This window comes from Artemia sp. Qi Xiang Cuo, chromosome 8 (genome assembly GCF_049724085.1).
Source record: "Artemia sp. Qi Xiang Cuo chromosome 8, ASM4972408v1, whole genome shotgun sequence".
In the NCBI taxonomy this organism is placed as follows: Eukaryota; Metazoa; Arthropoda; class Branchiopoda; order Anostraca; family Artemiidae; genus Artemia; species Artemia sp. Qi Xiang Cuo.
This window is the reverse complement of record NC_142801.1, coordinates 72,872,149-72,889,004: the sequence shown is the minus strand read 5'-3', so window position 1 is coordinate 72,889,004 and position 16,856 is coordinate 72,872,149.

The following is a 16,856-nucleotide window of genomic DNA, read 5'->3' as shown; positions in this document are numbered from 1 at the left end:
TAATATACACCATGCACATCCTTGGTTCTAACCTCCTATGCTCGGGGGTTCATCCGTTTTCATTATTGCGTATCGTATGGATGTCTGAATTATTCCTCCTATACCATTTTTAGAGTATTTCATTGGGTTGTTCGCTGATTATTATTTTATTTCGATTTTATGAATTAGAATTGCCATTTATATCGAGCTTTTATTAATTGTCGAGAGTAAAAAAAAAAAATTTTCATTTGAAGTGTGAGGGGTACGACTACTGATTATTAACTAAAAGTATCTTTCACATGATTTGAGTGGGTTTTTGAGAAATCTTTAAATGAAAAAAAAATTTTTTTCCTTTTTTTTTTACCGTCCGAAGTGTGAGGGGTACCACTACTGATTATTAACTAAAAGTATCTTTCACATGGCTTGAGTGGGTTTTTCGAGTTTAAGTCGCCAAAGGAAGGGTTGTATTACATTATTCGCTAGCATATTTCAATTAATGCGATAACTGTCGATCAATTTGAAAGGGTTCTTAGATTTTCACTTGGGATTTAGTGTGAGCATTCGATATCCCTACTTGGTAAATCCTTATATACAACAATTTTTCTTAAGTACCTTTAGTTAACAAAGCGAATTTTCCTTTTTGACAATCTTTTTAAAGCGACTATGTTATTTTGTATCCTGTCGACGTGATAATTTTCATTAAGGCCGAAGTTTGGAAATATAGACTTATTTTTTAAGGTTTTCAAAAATTAACCTATTAAGTTGTAGCGCGTTTTCATTTATCGTCATACTTTATTCAGCTTTGACACCTGATGTTAAAATATTTATTGATTTATCTTCTTATGCTTTATACTCGATTAATTAAAGAGAGTTAATTTATCTTATATTGAGAGTTAATTTATCTTATATTTATCTTATATTCTTCCATAATTGCTTATTCTTAAGTTACTGTTTAAGTTGAATCGAGTAAAGAGTTTTTATTAATGTTTACTCAAATAGTCTCTTTAGGATATGCAGGGATAAACTCCTTATTTCAGTGTACTTTTAGAATAATGCTAAATTGGTGGGATATAAAGGCCTTTTAGTCGCGATTAAGCCTTCCCATTCTTATGAGTCAAAAGGAAAAAGTCATCCATTTATAAGATGTTAACTCATTCTTCTTCCGTGGGGGAATTATCGCCACGTGGCAGAGGTATTTAATTTCAAGCGCGGCATTACCTAACAGTTTTGTAGTTTGTCATAAGGCATATAAATTTAATTCCCTTGTATTTTATTTTAAATGAGAATTAAAGTATATTTACGTTTTGTAGTTAACTCATTGGCGGGTTGAAACCATTTTACCCTATTTTGGGTTTAATAATTTACCACAAGATATAATATTTTTGTTGTAAAGTCGTTGGAAAGGCGACAGAAAAATATGGGAATCAAATTTAAACGCGTTGTTCAAAAATTGTTTTAAATTTTTCTGAACGCAAAATCATTACGTAGAAGGAATTGTCTTAAATGACGGTTTTGTAATATCGTAAAGTAAGGTATTTTTAATCGTAACCCTACAGGATTGTTGTAGGGCACGTCGCGTCCTTATATTGGGGACAAATCGACAGAAATCAGAGCATTCGCCCGATTTTCGCTTCAACTGCGCGAATCGTTGCGTGTAGTCGAGGTTTTTTTTTCTTTATATGGTCAACAACTATTACGTCCCACCATTTTGCTTCTGTGGCAGAGATTATGCCACATGGCAGAGGTATGATATTACCTAAAATTTTGCAGAGATCTGTTTATGCTTTTTGAATGGGAGTTTTGCTTAAGATATAGGAATTTATTTACTTTATATTATTTAATTATAATTTCTCCTTAAGGGTATTTCTCATTAGGCTTAGCGTGTACTAGTCTTATTTTTTTTTTGTTTTCACCCCACTCAGAATTCTAAGAGTATTAAACCTTATTTTTATATCTGTCTCAATATCGTATACTGAAATAGGGTTTTTCAAGCATTTTCTTGAATAACAACAAATTTGATCTTTGGGTCGTTGTCACTACTTTAAGGGACTAAGGCTCTGTTCACCTATTCATAAAATTTATGGCTTCGACTTTCGTTTGACTAGATCAAAAATTACCCTTGACTTATTTTATACTTCATATAAATGTCCGCCTTTATTTTATTGATTTTAGTCCACACTTGTATTTGCCTCGGTGAACACATATTTTTTGAATTCTCAAATAACATGCATTTCTTAAAGCTTGACTTTTGTGAATAATGTGCCTTTATTATGCTTATGTTACATTTCTTATTTGGAGGATAAGGTATACCAAGGATCTTAGGTTGGATCAGTTTATAAGGTTAGTGAGAATGGGTTTTATTCCTTTACCCTTTCTGGTAAGCAATTTTAGTAAACTTCTTGCATTATATATATAATATATGACTGATTGCTGGATTTTAATTGAATAATTTTATCCCAGACGAATTTTGCATTGGCTTGACAGGTTTGTGATTATTTGATTGTTTTACAAAACCTCTTGATAGTTAAGGAATTGTTGGCCTAGGGAAGAGGTTTATTTTGTTATTTTTATTGTTACAAGTGTCTTCTTATACTTAATTGCGTGGTTTTTTCGTACGCTTTGACTCGTTTTAAGGTAATCTTGGTTGAATTTATTGCTGCAATTTTTAGGGTTTTTGACGATTTTTTTGCCGTTTATTTATCGGCTGTAAGCGTTCTGCTGTTTTTGCTAACTATTGTAAAACTAATGTGTCAATTAGCTAATCGTTAGTTGCGATTTTAATCTATGGTACAACGATTTTTATCAGGAAAAATATATTTTCTATAGTTGGTCATCAAAAATTGACAAATTAATCAATATGCGTCCCTTCTTTTTGTTTTAATTCTATCTTACTTGAGACTCCCAGATATAATATTTTAGAATTTTGACAGCTATTTTCACGTATTTTCGCCTTATGAAAGGTTCCTCCTCAATGCTTATCACTCTTGACTTAGAGGATATGTGAATTAAGATTTGATTATGCCACTCAAGAAATTCAGCTATCCGAATAGGCTAGGCCATAAAATAGGCTAGGCCACACAAAGAAAAACTTTTGTTTTTAGGTGTTTTTTTTGTTCTCCGTATTTGTGGGGCTTGTTTTTTTTATAACTTAAGAATTACACTGCCCTCAGGGTTTTGTTTGTATCTGTGGATGTACTTCCTATTAAGGAATTTCAGGTTGAAACTCACATAGCATAATTAACACCCTAAATTCTACAATTTTGGCTTATTTTTACATTCAGGGTTATGGATCTTTTTTTTTCTTTTCGATTCTTTAGCAATTATTGTTTTTACTTATTTAGGTTCCGAAACTGACCAGCACACTATTTTATGCATTTTGGATAAGTATTTTTGTATTTTGGATAATCCACGCCAACTTATGATTAAAATATGATCCTATATCAATATATAAACAAAAATATATGGAAGATGTCAATATTATCTCGTCATTTTTACCGGGGTAGTTTTTATCTTATTGCTGCAGTTAGTTTTTCAGGCGAAAGGATCGTTTCTAAAATATATCCAAATAGTTTAGATTATACAACGGTATACAGGTTAATTATTCTTATTAAAAGCAATGAAAAAAGAAAGTGTTTTACTTCGAGAACAATATGCTTAAGTAGCTAAGCCGTCATAAATTTTTGTTATTTCGACAGTATTTGGAAGTTTTAATAGCAGGATATGGGGTCAATTTAGGAGAGATGTCGACTTTAATTTGAAAGAATACTTCTGGTTACAATTTGCACGAAAGTCCTTTTTTTGAATTTTACTGTGAGAATCGGTTGCTAGGAATTAGTATTTTACATAGTCGCGCTAACTGCATAGGCAATTCATAACTCTTGAAGAAGTGATATCAATTTGGTGGAAATTGCGAAATTGAGATTTTTTTTCTCTTTGTGATTTGCAGGAGTCTTTAGATAATTAAGTTTTTTTTGAACGTCAAAAGAACGCCTTCAGTTCCCATTGGCTGTTTTTCAATTTTCTTCTATTTTTTTTAATAGGGATGGTTTTTTTTGATAATTTAATCTTTTCGTAAACATCACGTATCTTGCATACAGATTACTAACCCATTTAACTCGCCAAGAAAAATATGTAATTTTACTTAAATGTAATTTCTATTAAGGAGTTTTTTATTGCCAAGTTCTTGAGTTCGTGTTCGACTCAAATAATTGGCGACAAAATTTTTTTCTTTTAGTAGGCCTATATGAACGAATTTGAAAGATTATTTAAACCTGATTCTGTTATTAGACTGACGGAAATTGTTTCCACCTGCTAACATCAACGTTGGTTATAATTAATGGGATAAAAAAACTTGTATACAATTCCTTTGTCGGATAAGCATTTTTAGGTTGTCGAGTATTTTATAAATTTTACAGCGAGTGAGGTTGGCTACTTCCGCTCCCTTTTTTTTTGTTGCGAGAAGCTGTTATTAAATATTTAGGTAACTAATACTGCATTTTATGTGTTTCCTTTGGCGCTAATAATAATAGTAAAATATTTCTAGAATAGGGTTATATTTTGACCTGTTGTCTAAACGTGTAATCAAGACTTTCAATGCCGTACTGTCAAAGATACCAAATATGTCTTATGACGAAGATAAATCCTTATCATTGTTACGGCAAATCCTCACCATAAGACACAGTTAGGACTTTCTGGAACTCAGTGATTGATTCTGTTGATGGTATGACATATTTTGAATAAGATATTCCATAAAATTAATTTCAGAAGAGGTAGAGTCTATCCTGAAGAGACTCTCAGTTTATCAAACATCCAAATACAAATAATCAAGCCTTTCAAGGTTCGATACACCGAAGGCTCCCCAAATCAGCACTTGAATACTCCATTAAAATTAAAAGTAAGTTTTGAATTATCGTGTTTGGGGTTATGGATTGATACACAATCGAACTCAGCACATGGAATTGATCTTCATGCACTGAAATCAATTGTATGCCAAGCGATCCCCAGTGATCCTCACGTTCACCTACTCCGGGGGCTACCCGGGACAGGTATAACTAGGACGGCAGCCTACCGCACTTTTTCCTTTATGACTGAATTTGTAATATATTTTTTTTTATAGTTAGGGAAATACTATATTCTGGCTAGGAGAAATACAGTTAGTCTAGTTTAACGAGTCTAGTTTTTGCTAGTATTATAAGTTTGTTCGTTACATCTTATCGCTAAACTCTATATCCTATAAGGTGCACCCACTTTTGCTATATTAGACTTTTAGCAATTTTTTTTTCGTTTAAACGATAAAAGAATTTTTACCTCCTTTTTTTGTGTTCAATTAATTCCCATGATTGATATTCCTTAATTTTCTGTATCATCTGATGATGGTTCTGTTTTGGGCGTTCCTTGTGGTGAGGAAATCTCTGATGAATTTTGGCCAGTTGTGTCAGTCATTCGGATGTTAGGATATTGGGTCCTAATAGTTACATTATTATCCGTTGGGGGGTTTTGTTGAATAGATTCCACTTGGGGTTTGATATGATGATGTTGGGCTTGATTTGGGATTGCCAAGTACGTGGACTGTGATGATCCTTCGTTGTAATCGTTGGCAAGAATATTTTCCAAATGGGGATTGAGAGGTAGGTCGATTTCAACTGTGAAATAGGTCGCCACCATCTTTTCTAAGTTTGAGCAGAAGTCTCTTTGTTTTTGCAGGTCTCTGTTAATTTCGAGTTGGTTTTCCTTCAATTGTTTCTCTAAGCTGTCCTGTTGTAGTTTAATTATTTCTTTCTGTGCTTTTAAGTGATCGTATTTTTGTTGTAAGTCTAGGAGCTTTACTCGTTCAGGTGCCAGGGCTTCTTGCACCGCTATGGTTGTCGATAGAACAGTACTGTTTCTATTATCTTGCACTTTTTGACCAATTTCTTGCATTTTATTATATAATACTTGTAATTTTAGGACTTTTTCGGGATAATTATATCCTTTAACGAGCGTGGCATTGCTTATTGATTCCATTTCATTCTGGATTTTGGCGGTCTGCTCTTTAACTGCCATCAACTCGGTTTCAATTAATTTGTCCATTTGTTTAGTTACTAGAATCTCATTTATTTTCTTGTTCATTTTCTCGTTGGAAGCCTTAACTTCTCTAAGAGATTTAAGTATGACTTCTATCATAAGTTCGATTTTCAGTTGTTCTGTTATCAATTGTGCCGAGGCATCTAGAAGTTTTGATCGTTGAACTATTTGAAATAGTTGATCCATATTTGTTCTGTTTGTAATGGGGTGGCACTAGGTATTTTTCTTTTTGGAGGAGGGGTTGAACAATTCTTGTTCTTCTTCTATCTTTAGGGTTTTTTATTAAGCCGGGATTAAGTTTATCTGGAAAAATTAACTATTATCGTCTTTTGACCTTTTATGTATAGTTTTTGTTGAGATGTCTTATTCATATACCCTTGTTTTTAAGGTTTTTTTCAATCTGCTCATTTCAATTTAATAATAATTTATAAGTTTTTGAGGTACTTTATTCCTAGACTTATTTACATTTATCTGATTTTCTACTTACTCTGACAGACTTTTTGGTAACTTCCTGTTCGCTTTCTGACGCTTTATTCTTTTTTGGCTTTCCCATAGAGATTAGGTCAAATTTTTTCTACTGTTTCAATAGGAATTTTTGACCCTTTACTTTAGCCGCCTTTGCATGAGCTGCGGCAGAAGACGGTTTTCGTTTTTGTGCATCTTGGGGGTAGTCAGGATCTGATTCATCGTCGGATTCACTAGAGCTAGTCTCTGAAGATTCATCATTTGGGCTTTCGGGGGTGGTCCTTTGCGATTTAGGAGTTTCGCCTGCCCTTGCTTCATATATTACGTCTCTTCTCAAGGTAGAGGGTTTGTTTTCCATTTCCTCGCGCTGAAGTCCTGTCTCGGGGGAGTGAAAGGATTCTTGGGAACTCTGGGAAGAATTGAACGTCTGTGGAGAGTGTCTCCATTGTTTGAATGTCATATCCTCCGGGGGGTGGGGTATTTCTTGTAACATGGTCTGTTTCCAGGAGGCTTATTCCTTGGGCTTTACTTTGGGTACCGTTATCTGATGGTATTGTCCTAGATTTTCATCTTCAGGGTATTCCTGGGTCCAAGGCAAGGTACTTTGCCTTGTTTTTATCGGGTAATTAATAATGTCCATTGCTTCTCTCAAACTTTTTGTATTTCCTTTATTTGTATCCCTGGGTGGAGTCTTCCTTATTTTTGCACCCGGGGTTTCCACAGCTCTGTTTAATTCCTCCTGTAACGATGGGGTCTCTCTATCGGGGTTGCTGGGGATACCATATCGTCTGGAAATCTCTTGGGTGGACATGGGGTTGAAATTCTATCAGGGAAAAATTGGGTTTTTGGGGATAACGTATAATCTAATTCTTCCGAACTTTCTGATGATAATCTTTTTGGACCTTTTGGGGTTCTTACTGGCATGGGTATCAAGGATTTTCTTTTAGGGACAACTAAATTTCTCATGGCTAAAAATTCTTCAAAATTTTCCTCATCGCTATGGTTTTCGAAATAGTTTTGTTTGAAATTGAAGGGTTTTAATTCGGCTAGCCTTGACTTAGGGAACTCATTTTCCGCGTTTGATGAATCTGAATATGAGGGTTTAGGTGCCCACCTAACTGGGTACTTGGCTCCTTTTATACGGCTAACATGTGCTTTGTATGTTCTTCCGTTGTCTGGGTTTATCATTTTAAAAGTAAAATCATTGTCGTATTTTTGATTATCCTGTAAGGTCCCGAATACTTATTGGAAAGTTTTTTTCATCTACCTTTGCTTCATTTTTTAGATATACACAATCTCCTACTTCAAAATTTATATTCCTTTTGATTTTGGATTCATTTCTAAATTCTTGGTTTATCTTACATTTTTCTAATTCTTGTCTAACTACTTTATAGGTTTTCCTCATCCTATTTATAAGGTCTTGCTTATAGTCCTCGGTATTATTGTAATACTGCCTGGATTCTATAATTTCCTGATAAGGTATTTTAAAATCGCGCCCGAATAAAAGAAAAAATTGACTTTCTTTAGTCGTTTCTGAATAAGCGGTATTAATTACATTGGTTAAGTAGGGTAGATACAGATCCCAATCGTTTCGATTGTCTTTTGTATAAATACTCAAGATATTGGAAAATATTTTGTGCCTATTTTCAATTTTTCCATTAGCTTGGGGATGGTAGGGAGAGGTTAATAATTTTTCTATTTTAAGGAAACTCATTAAATCTTTTGTTACTTTAGAAATGAAGTTAGTTCCGTTATCACTAATGACCTTGTCAGGGACACCAAATTTTAAAAATATTTTTGCTAACTATTTACTTGTGGTATATGTGCCTTGATTTTTCCATGCTTTGGCAAAAGTGAAACCGGTAAAATGATCGATGACTGAAAGAACGCAAGTATGACCTCTGTTAGAGACAGGTAATCCTCCACTTGTCCCGTATAGATCAAACAAAACGATATCGAAGGGAAATATTGCTACAGGCACCCTTCCCATGGGGGGATTAGGGTACGTTTGGGGATTGTTCCTTAAATTACACGCTTCACATGTATCTATATAATCCTTAAGTTTTGTTAATGCCGACGGAACATAAAAATATTGTTTTAACTTGTGAAAGGTTTTGGTTATTCCTAAGTGTCCACCTATATCATAATGGAAATATTCAAAGGCAGGTATTATTAAGCTTTGGGGGAGTACTGGGATTATTAAGGTTTGATTTCTATTTGTTTCACCTGTTACAATCCTGCAAAGGATTTGTTCGTCCAAGTCATAATAAAAATTGTCTATTTCCCTTCTCAGGGTTTTGAACTTATCGGGGAGGTTATCGGAATTCACAAAATAATTAATGAGAGCCAAACACATTTCATCCTTGGTTTGGTTTCTTTTAATTTTAGCTATTGTTAAGGGGCTATGATTGACTTCGTCTCCTTCTATTTGGACTTTAGGTTTACTCTATTTATGTTTTCGTTTACTGGGATTAATGGCATTTATTTCTTTACTTACGTTATTTGAGGAGTTATTTTCGGAGTACCTACTCAGGTGATCACAGGCGGCATTTTTTTTACCAGTCAAATGTTCAAATTCGTAATCTAGATCTTGGATTTTTCATGATTCATCTAGCTAAGATTCCAGTTGGATTTTGAATGTGCTTAGGTACTGTAAGCTTTTATGGTCCGAATGCATCTTAAACTTTCGACCTACTAAATAATGTCTGATTTTTTCTAAATGGTAAATTATAGACAGTAACTCCAATTGCGTCGCTGAATAACTTCTTTCGCCTTTCGTTAGAGTTCTACTTGAAAAGCATATGACTTTCTCTATATATTGAGGGGGTTCCTGTAGGGGTTTGGGGTGGTTTTCCAAGGGGATTAATTGGCAAAGGATTGCACCAATGGCTAGAGCTGAGGCGGCAGTGGTAACCACAAATTTGAAATTATTTTCAAAGTCTGGCAGCGACAATATTGGTTCAGAAGTAAGTGCTTTCTTGAGGGTGTCGAAAGAGGTATGAGCTTCCTGCGACCAGGTAATATTTTGGGAGGTCTCTTTAGTTAGATCTGTTAGGGGTTTTGCGATTTGTGCGTAGTTACGTATAAATTCCCTAAGATAACTGGTTAAACCAATAATTGCTCGCAATTGTTTTATAGTTTTTGGAGGTTTGAGATTTTCTACACATTTTATTTTCTCAGGGTCCGGTGATATTTAGCCTTGGGTCACTATCATTCCCAAGAATTTTATTTCAGATTGAAATAAATTAACTTTTTCCGGTCTACATTTTAGATTACCCTCTCTGAATTTTTCAAAAACTTTGGTTAATGTGTTCAAGTGGTCCTCTGGGGTCTCTCCTACACAGATCACATCATCCACAAAGTGGATAATATTTTCTATACCTTGTAATAAGTTCCGAAGGGTACTCTTAAATATTCATAAGAACCACATTCCGTCATCGAAAAGGCCGTTTTATAGACGTCATTGTCTGCTATCTTAACCTGATGATAACCCGGCGTGAGGTCGAGAGATGTAAAGATTTGGTTTTTGGTTGAGATGGACTCTAGGATTTCATCAATTCGGGGCAGGGGAAATTTGTCGCTAACTACTTGCTTATTTAAGGCTCTATAGTCTACTACAAGCCTAAGGTCCTTGTTCTTTTGCGGCACTAGTATAACGGGGGCCGAATATGGGCTTATACTTGGCCGTATAATATTGTTTCTTTCCAATTCGCGGATTTTATTTTTTAACCAAGCATTGTAGGGATGAGGGATACGATAGGGTTGCTTAGCTACAGGTAACCCTGTGGTTTGAATAGAATGTTCTTAAAATGGTATCAGTCCAATATCTTCGTCACATGTGGAAAATATATCTCTGAAATCCCAGAGCAATTCACATAATTTTTCTTTTAGTAGCGTATCATGGATATGATCTAATTTAAATTTTTCCAAAAATTGGGGTCTTGTGAGGGGGTACCTTTCCTTTAGATTACTAAAATCAATGCCATTAAATAAGCTTTCCTTGGAATTTTTCTATTTATTTAGTTCGTGCTCAGAAATCACTTGTATTTCCACAAGGCACGTTCCCTTTTTTAATGTAATTGTATCATTTTCATATGTATTAGTCAACCAGATAAAACCTTCTCCTTTCTCGTATAAAATGATCTGTTCTTCACAAAACAGATTTTCGGGGATTTCTTTACACGAGGATGCAAACCAAATTTCGGAATTGTCATTTACGGGGGTGACCATTTGTGAGATTTGAACTCTTTGCATCGTTCTTGGGGGGATTTTTGTTTTACGCACCGCGAATCCATAATATTTTTCTTCCGAGTCATTTTCTATTAAGTTAAGATTGGCGCTTGGTTGCGTCGAATCTTCCGCTTGTGGGGTTGACTGTAAGGGGACGGTACTTGGATTTATTATCTCGTTCCATAATTCTACTATTTTCTTTATTTCTGTTTGCCTATACTCCTGCATTTTCCCTATTTTTGTTTTTATTGACTTGATCCATTTGCTGCTTGATTTTCTCCCACAGGACGAGAGATGGGGCACACCAGATTTTATTCTATTCACTGTTGCTTCCCCTCTCTCAACGCGTTAAAGAATAGGACCGTATGGATACACGAGTCTGTTATTTGCTATATCTAATAACACTTTATTAGATTTCAAAAAATTAGCACCGATTATAGCCTCATATGGGATATTCTTGCATATTATGAAGTTTGTAGGAAAGATTCTATTATCTTTCGTCACATCTAGGCGTATGGAGCCTATTGCTTCCAGTCTATGTCCCGTGACACTAGTTAAAGTGGGAATATTAAAATTTTTCTGTCACTTAATATATACTGGTAATCTATTAAATACACTCGAGTTTATTATGTTAACTGCTGCACCGGAATCTATTAACGCTCTGAAATAAATATTCGCAACATTAAAATCATTTAATATAGGTAATATGTCATTATTATCACTTAGAGAAGGTACCATCACTGGAAGGGACCTATAAAAAATACTGGCCTCCAGGGTCCCGGTTAATTTTCTTGGGGGCCTAATTCGTTTCCCTGTGTGCTTATTTGATAAGTTGGCGTTTACATTGGGGTTCGGTGGGAACTTCACTTGCGAGTGGATTGACATTTGATTGTCTTGGTTGCCACGTATTGTTGCGTGGGTTAGAATTCCTTGTGCCGATGGCTCGCAGCATTTGTTTATTTTGTATTGATGAAAAATTTCTTTCATTTCCAGAAAAATTTCTTTCGTTTTCCGTCGGGAAAAAATATCTTCTGTTATCGCTCGTATTCCTGTTAAATCTAGTCGGATACTTTGTCCGTGAATTAAATTGGTACATGTTTTGTCGCGTATTTTGGTTAGGAAACCGATAATTATTTTGTCGGTTGGGGGAAGGACTTGAATAGGGTTGGGGAGGCGTATATTGGGAAGGATTTGCGTATTCAAATCCTTGTTGGTGTGGGTTGCGGAACGATGGGAGACGTGGGGGGTTATTTATATAGCTTCCTGACCCATTGGCATTTAAGTTTGTACTCCCGAACAAACGGTTATTAAAACTGGGGGTTGCTGGAGTATAGTTGTTTTTAGTAAGGCATTCCCTGGCGATATGTACTTGTTTATTACATGCATAGCATATAATTGGGGGTTTATTTACGTAGTTTGCGGTATTCGTAGGTACGAAACGTACCATTATTTGCCTGATAGGGGTTGGAGATCTATTTTGGTTCGGTTTGGGTGAATTATCTGTCGAAAAAAATCCTGGAGAAATTCCTCGTGATCGTCCCGGAGTTGATTCTCCGACATTATTTATTCTTGACTTATTGTGAACTGCCACAATCGTGTCAATTTCAACCATTCTTTCTACTTCCTGAACTGCCAGCTCTAATAATTGAATATTTTTTGATATTAACATTCGGTACAGTTTGGGGCTCAATCCTTGCATGAACGCATTTAGTACAATTTTATCATATAAGGGACCAGATTCTTTTCCGTATTTAGCCTCAATGGATACCATTACTTTGTGTAGGTATTCCCTAACATTTTGGGTTTCGTCGAAACATACAGTTCCGTGCTTTAATTTGTGTGTTGAACTGGTTTCAACAAATCTTTCTCGGAACGCTTTTAGCAATTTTTCTATTGAGTTTATTGGAAGGTTGTTATCTTCCCCTATTGTATTTTCTATTTGTTTTAAGAATGTTAATGCTTGCCCCTTAAGTATCATTAATAACATGCCTACTAAGGATTTTAAGTCCATTTTAGTTACTTCTACGAATTGGTTTAATTAGATACTAAATTCATCTACCTCTGAGTCTCCGTTATATGAGGGAAGGAATTTTGAAATTTTCACTGTTTTGGCAATAAGTTTTTGCTTTAGCAATTGTTCGTTCGGATCTAGCGACATATTGATTCTTTTGTTGTTATTTTTTTCAAAATTAAATAAAATTCGGCACTGGTTTTATTTTTTTTATATTATTCAAATTTGACACTTGCAAATTATATATTTTTTTTGTTACTATTTTAAGGGGATCTAGGCCTAACAAAATATTGCACTTCAAAGCACGCACAAAATATGGCACTTCAAAGCATGCACAAAATATCGCACTTTCCCTATTCGTAATATTTCTCAATAATCTTTTTTTTGTAGAAAATTTTGTCCTTGTGTTTTGCTCCTTTAAACCGACCGCGCCAATTCTAATGGGGGGGTTATTTAATAAAAAGGGTGTGAGTTTGTGTTCTTCTACTTGAAGTTCTTTAAGGTGTTTCTTTGTATATGAACTTTTCAGTTAATTATTTCTATGGGTAATTTTCAGTCAAATTCTTAGATGACAGTTCGCGAGTGGTATACCTGAGTGGAGGCGGAATTTCGTGTGTAGGGAGCTTAAGCTAGCGGTTCAAGTGGGGAGCATGAATTAGAGGCCATACTGAGTCGAAATCAGATTGAAGGGTTTCAGGTTCCCTTGAGAGCGAGTGGAGCCACAAGGACTAAATATCTTGAGAAATACTAACATAAAGAGAATAAAATAAGAAAGTAATGTATTTACTATTTTACTTACATAATCGGTATAAAGTTCGACGGGAATATCAAAAGCACTATACAGTCAAAGGCACTACCATGAGATTGTTGACTGGGGCAATGCAATAGTTAGTTCAATAGTAGTAAATGTTTTTAGAACTGCAAAATAGACTCACATAAGATTGTTTTTGAATTCACCTAAGACTCCTCCTAGACTAACTCCAACTTGATAACTTCAAAAGTACTATACTCTGAGATTTAGCTGAAGGTTACGTTCGGGCGTTACCAAAGAGCGCATTATACTGATTCTATTGGTTCGAATTTTTCGTCCTCTATTACTATTGGACAGTGATGTACCAATCAGTTAGTCGATTTTAACTAACTTTTGATACGATTTATGACTCTTTAAAACTTCACTTTGGAATTTTTCTTAGCGGAATAAAGTTTTTACCTTATAATTAGAGCGAACTACATAGTTCTACATTGTATCTCAAGAAAATATTTTTTAAAGCTTTACCCTGTAATTACAGCGGAATTTTTAGTTCTACTTTTGTATCTCGAGAAACTGATTTTTAAAGTTTTTACTTTGTAATTATAGCGGAATACATAGTTTTATTTTTTATCTCAAGTGACCATCTGTTGATCGTTTGGAGCTTCAAACACAAGATTTAGATTATATGGCTGGTTGCAGGTTATGTGAAATTGGTCATTCTGAATATTTATCGTTGTTACCTTTTTTGTGGGAACGATTTTTTCGTAGTTACAATTGTAATACAATGTTTCGCTACTTTTTAAATTTTACAATTAAGTGTTACTTGAATACTTTGGGTTTATATTCTGGGCGATTTTATTTTACTTGGAAAGTTTCGGGGTCTTGAAAATCGATTCCATTACAATATTTAAGTTTCATCAAGTTTAGTCTTACCCATCAAAATTTACGTGCCTGAGAAAATTTTGCAGATTTTCGAAAAAAGGGGGAAAGGTCCCCTAAAAGTTATAGAACCTTAAGGAAAATCACACAATCAGATTCAGCGTATCAGAGAACCTCACGGTAGAGGTTTCAAGCTCCAATCTGCAAAAATGTGGAATTTTGTATTTTTTGCCAGAAGAAAGATCACGGATGTGTTTATTTGTTTTTTTTTGCCCAGGGGTGATCGTATCGACCCAGCTGTCCTAGAATATCGTGATATAGCTCATTGGAAAGTAAATTAAAAGTTCTAGTGCTCTTTTTAAGTGACACAAAAAATAGAGGGCACCTAGGCATCCCAGGCTCATTTTTTTCCCAAAGTCACCCGATAAAAATTTTGAGATAGCCATTTTGTTCAGCTTGGTCGAAAATATGATAAATTTGTCTTCTAGGATGACTTAATCCCGCAGAATCCCCGGAGGGAGGGCTGAAAGTCATGAACTTTACCCAATGTTAACATAAAGTATTGGTTATTGGGAAGTATACAGACGTTTTCAGGGTGGAATTTTTTCGTGTAGTGAGGGGGGGGGGGGGTTGGGCGTTATGTGGGAGGATCTTTATATGGAGGAATTTTTCATGTGGGAAGGGACGTTACTATGAAGGGGGCGCCAGATTTCCCAGTATTATTTAAAAAAAGATCAGAAATTAAATAAAAATAAAAAAGCTTTTCAACTGAAAGTAAGGAACAACATCAAAACTTAAAACGAACAGAAAATATTACGTATATGATTGGGTTCGCCTCCTAGTCATTACCTCGCTCTTTAAGCCAAATATTTTTTAGTACTTTCATAACAGCTATTTATTTTAATTAACGGCTTTTGTGATTAAGGGGTCATTTTAAAAGAATTGAAACAAAATTTGAACTTTAGCTTAAAGAGCGAGGTATTGACTAGGGGGCGAAACCCCTAATTTACGTATTAAAAATATTTGAATATAGAAGCTCGTTACGTAAGTTAATTCGTAAGTTACGTATATTTATTAGTAATAAAAACGTTCGTAAATAAAATTTAACAACGTCCGAGAAAGTCATTTAACCAAATAAAAGTAAAATTAATATGCAAATTTGGTGTTTATTATTCATGTACGGTGAGCCAAAATCAAAATCTGCATTAATTCAAAAACGTTCAAAAATTAAATAAAAAAAACAAGTTTTTTTTAACTGAAAGTAAGGAGCTACGTTAAAACTTAAAACGAACAGAAATTATTCCGTATATGAAAGGGGTTGTCCCCTCCTCAACGCCTCGTTCTTTACGCTAAAGTTTGACTTTCCCACATCTCCATTTTTTTAAACAATAAAAACTTTAGCGTAAAGAACGAGGCGTTGAGGAGGGGACAGCCCCTTTCTTATCCGGAATAATTTCTGTTCGTCTTAAGTTTTAATGTCGCTCCTTACTTTCGGTTAAAAAAAACTTCTTTTTTTATTTAATGACTTTTAAGGGTTGTCCCCCCTTTTTTCGAAAATAAGACAAATTATCTCAGGTGCGTAACTTTTGATGGGTAAGACCAAACTTAATGAAACTTATATATTTGAAATAAGCATAAAAATTTTATTCTGTTGATGTATCTATTGGTATCAAAATTCGCGTTTTTAGAGATTTGGTTACTATTGAGCCGGTTCGCTCCTTACTTACAGTTCGTTACCACGAACTGTTTGACAGCATTGCTGTGGTTAATGTAGGAAACTAGGTTAAAAGCAGGTTTCGTATTGAATCAAGAGCTAAGTAGGGTTGCGTTGTATCCCCGTTTATACTGATCATTTTGATGGACTTTGTCCTAAGGATTGTGGCAAAAGCTAAGGAAGAGCATGGAATGAAATGTAAAAGTAAAAATCTCATAGACTTGGATTATACTGATGATTTGAGAATTTTAGAATAAAATGTTACCAAAATGAATGAATTTTGTGTGGTTTTGAGAGTTCAGGGTGCAGGAATAGGTTTGGCAACTAATGTGAAGAACATCAAGTCAGAGATACTAGGAATAAATAAAGGTGAAGAGCTGATTCTGGGTAACGAGAATATAGATTAAGTGGATAGATTCACTTACCTTGGTTGCATTATTAGTGAAGATGGTTAATGCAGTGAATATGTTAAAGGTTGAGATGGCTAGGACACGTTTTGAAGAGGAACAACGACAGATTGCCAAAGATCGTTCTTTTTGGCCAACCATCTAGGGCCAAACTAAGAGCAGGTCGTCCCCGAGCGTACAAGGTCGACAAGGTCGTACTGAGACAAAAAGTGTACTGGGACAAGGTCGTAAGAAAAGATATAAAGGAAATCGGAACTTCATGGGAGGGTATAAAGAAGGTAGTTTTTAATAGATTGGGATAGAATGGGAGTGTGCGGAGTTTTGTTGGTCTCAGGTGGCTTGGTGCTGCAGGGAATT